Here is a 3,884-nt window from a genome sequence, read left to right as displayed (position 1 = left end):
TTATCCCAATTCGCCCCCATCCCATTTTGGCGACATTTCTCAGGCCAAGTGTCATTTTACCACCATATCATGTACCATTAGCTCCACATCCCATTTTGGCGCAATCCCGTTTCGCCGTTAGCCCATTTCGCCCCATCCCATTTTTGCGACATTTTACAGGCCAAGTGTCATTTTACCACCATGTCATGTACCATTAGCTCCACGTCCCATTTTGGCGCAATCCCGTTTGGCCGTTATCCCATTTTGCCCCATCCCATTTTTGCGACATATCATAGGCCATGTGTCATTTTACCACCGTGTCAAACCACTAGCGCCACATTCCATTTTGTCGCCATGCCGTTTTGCCGTCATCCCATTTTGCCGCCATCTCTATTTCGCGACATTTTGGATTGTGGCAAAAATGGAATTTGGCGTAAACGGAATGTCTTCCTAGTTGAATAACGCAGTATAGTAGTATAGTGAGGCTTGGCAAGAAGAATAAATAAAAAATGTGATGGCGGCCAAATGGGATGGTGTCAAAATGGGATGACGCGCTATTGTTATGACACGGTAGTAAAATGACGCTTGGCTTGTGAAATGTCGCGACAATGGGATGGGGGATAAATGGAATACGGTGAAACGGCATGGCGGCCAAATGGGATATGGTGTCAAAATGGGATGTCGCGCTTTTGTTATGACATGTTAGTAAAATGCCCTGTCACGTAGTCTCAATCCAAATTGGAAATCCATAGCATCATCATTATAATCATCCTCATCTCATTAATCATTCAAAATTATAAATTTTATAAAATGACGCTTGGCTTGTGAAATGTCGCGAAAATGGGATGGGGCAAAAAATGGGACGGCGGCAAAAATGGGATTGCACCAAAATGGGATGTGGATCAGCCACTAGATTGCCAATTTTAAAGTCTTAGGTATGACCCGGTGTGACGTTTTTATCTTTCGCCGTGTTGATATTTCGATTTTCGGCCTCGTTGATCTAGTATAAACTCTACACTGAACAAAAAAAAACACCCTTCGATAGTACTGATGAGCGACCTTGTGTACCTTACATTCATGGGGCCAAATTTGTCCAACCAATTATTTTATTTAACTTAGAAATTTGATTCATCCTAAAATGTTTCCCTTCTTACTCAAGGGACGTAACCACTCGGTACATGTTTTCGAAGAATTCGATTTTGGGAGTGAAATCTATTTAATTTCACAACCAATTTTCTTCACATGCAAGAAACTGACATGCTTTTCGTCCATAAATAATTTCCCTTCTTAATTTTACCAGGAAACAACATTTAAGTCTCGAGTAAATATCGAGGGGGAAATATGTACACAGGGGAAAGATGAAATCGTGACACCGGCCGAGGTTCGAACCCACGACCTCCCGATCACGGGGCGGACGCCTTACCACTAGGCTAACCGTGCCGGTTTACCCTTGAGTGACAGACGGACAGACAAAAGAATATACAGACAGACCGTAATTAACACAAACACACACACTCAGCAGAGCAAAGCGGTATGACACACACACTCAGCAGAGCAAGGCAGTATAACACAAACACTGAGTCTGATTTATGAGAATGAGAATGAGGGAGAGAGAATTGTATTGAATTGAATTGAATTAAATTGAATTGAATTGATCTTTATCTTAACACTAACAGAATAAGAAATGCTAAAATGCTCTTTTTTTCATCCCGCAGACAGTCAAAATTCTAATCAAAAACAAGGAAAGAGATAGAAATAAAAGGAACAGTTATGACAGCTTTACAGACAGACAGACAGACAGACAGACAGACAGACAGACAGACAGACAGACAGACAGACAGACAGAAAGAGAGACAAAAAAGAAACAATCAGACAGACAGACAAAGAGAGAGAGAGAGCCAGAGAAAGAGAGAGACAGAGAAACAGAGACATAGAGAGAAAGATAAACAGACACACAGACACCGACAGAAAAGTTGTGTGAAGAGCAGCTCAGCTGCTCTGCAGAATTTGTCTTACATTTTGGAAAGTTTTCTGACGATTTGGACGTGAAAACGAGACTGAACCCATGCAATAATTTTTTCAAAACTGCTCCGAAACTATCCCAAAATCAAGTAATTAAATGACATGTTGTTACTCTACGATAACTAAGTCTTTCAATCAATCAATCAATATGAGGCTTATATCGCGCGTATTCCGTGGGTACAGTTCTAAGCGCAGGGATTTATTTATTTTTTATTTTATTTTTATTTTATGCAATTTATATCGCGCACATTTTCAAGGCGCAGGGATTTATCTATGCCGTGTGAGATGGAATTTTTTTTACACAATACATCACGCATTCACATCGGCCAGCAGATTGCAGCCATTTCGGCGCATATCCTACTTTTCACGGCCTATTATTCCAAGTCACACGGGTATTTTGGTGGACATTTTTATATATGCCTATACATTTTTGCCAGGAAAGACCCTTTTGTCAACCGTAGGATCTTTAACGTGCACACCCCAATGACGAAGGGACCTCGGTTTTTCGTCTCATCCGAAAGACTAGCACTTGAACCCACCACCTAGGTTAGGAAAGGGAGGAGAAAATTGCTAACGCCCTGACCCAGGGTCGAACTCGCAACCTCTCGCTTCCGAGCGCAAGTGCGTTACCACTCTAACCCTAACTAAGTCTTTCCGATTTATTGTCATTCTAACTTGTTTTATCACACTCGGAAAATATCACACGCAAAATACTATCAATCAATCAATCAATCAATATGAGGCTTATATCGCGCGTATTCCGTGGGTACAGTTCTAAGCGCAGGGATTTATTTATCATTTTTTTTATCTTTTTCATTTTTTATTTTATGCATGCAATTTATATCGCGCACATATTCAAGGCGCAGGGATTTATTTATTCCGTGTGAGATGGATTTGTTTTTTTACACAATACATCACGCATTCACATCGGCCAGCAGATCGCAGCCATTTTGGCGCATATCCTACTTTTCACGGCCTATTATTCCAAGTCACACGGGTATTTTGGTGGACATTTTTATATATGCCTATACAATTTTGCCAGGAAAGACCCTTTTGTCAATCGTGGGATCTTTAACGTGCACACCCCAATGTAGTGTACACGATACTAGCGAAATTATTATTTTTTTTGTTTGTTCTATAAATGTGACATGCTTTAGGCTGTTATATACTACATTATAACCGAGATGATGTTTTTAGATCAAAATATGATAGTTTTTCTGAGATGGTGCAGACAACGTTAACCCTCATATAAATTAAATGTATTCCATGGTGGAATCCTGCTTGCACAATCTAATCTATTCAATCTAACCTAATCATAGGCACAATCAATAGAGTCAAAATCACTCACTTTTATTTTCTTGCCTTTCTGCTATTCCTCCCGTCTGAGAAAGATCACCAAAGTCATCAAAATCAGGTATTTACCACTGTATGCAACAAGTCTCACAAACTCGAATTATCTCTCTTGCAAACTGACAGATTTAACACCCGCACCATATGATGTCTGACCGGACAATTGCTAATTTGTAAAAAAAAAAGGGGGTCCTTTACGTCCTCACAGGAAATTTTCCTTTTAGGGACCTGAGTTGATGATACGCTAAAAGAAGAAAAGGAGGGAAAGAAAAGGGCAAGACCAAGCAATCCCGACCGTGATAGGACCCCGGCCCCGCTCTCCATGAATAAGGGAGGGCAATGAGAAATATACTCGGGGATAATTTTTCCTTTATATGCGTTGACTTCCTAGGGGAAGGACCATTAAAAACATGGATTTTTAATTCAATTTTAGTTTCGTTAAGAAAAAGATAAAACTCAGGACCACCTGTTAGAAGGTTTAAAAGTGACAACATTGTGAGAAAAATATAAAGAACATGCGCAAAACGTAATAC

Source organism: Littorina saxatilis, linkage group LG7 (genome assembly GCF_037325665.1).
Source record: "Littorina saxatilis isolate snail1 linkage group LG7, US_GU_Lsax_2.0, whole genome shotgun sequence".
Classification (NCBI taxonomy): Eukaryota; Metazoa; Mollusca; class Gastropoda; order Littorinimorpha; family Littorinidae; genus Littorina; species Littorina saxatilis.
The sequence above is the reverse complement of the archived record's forward strand: the minus strand, read 5'-3'. Positions refer to the sequence as shown.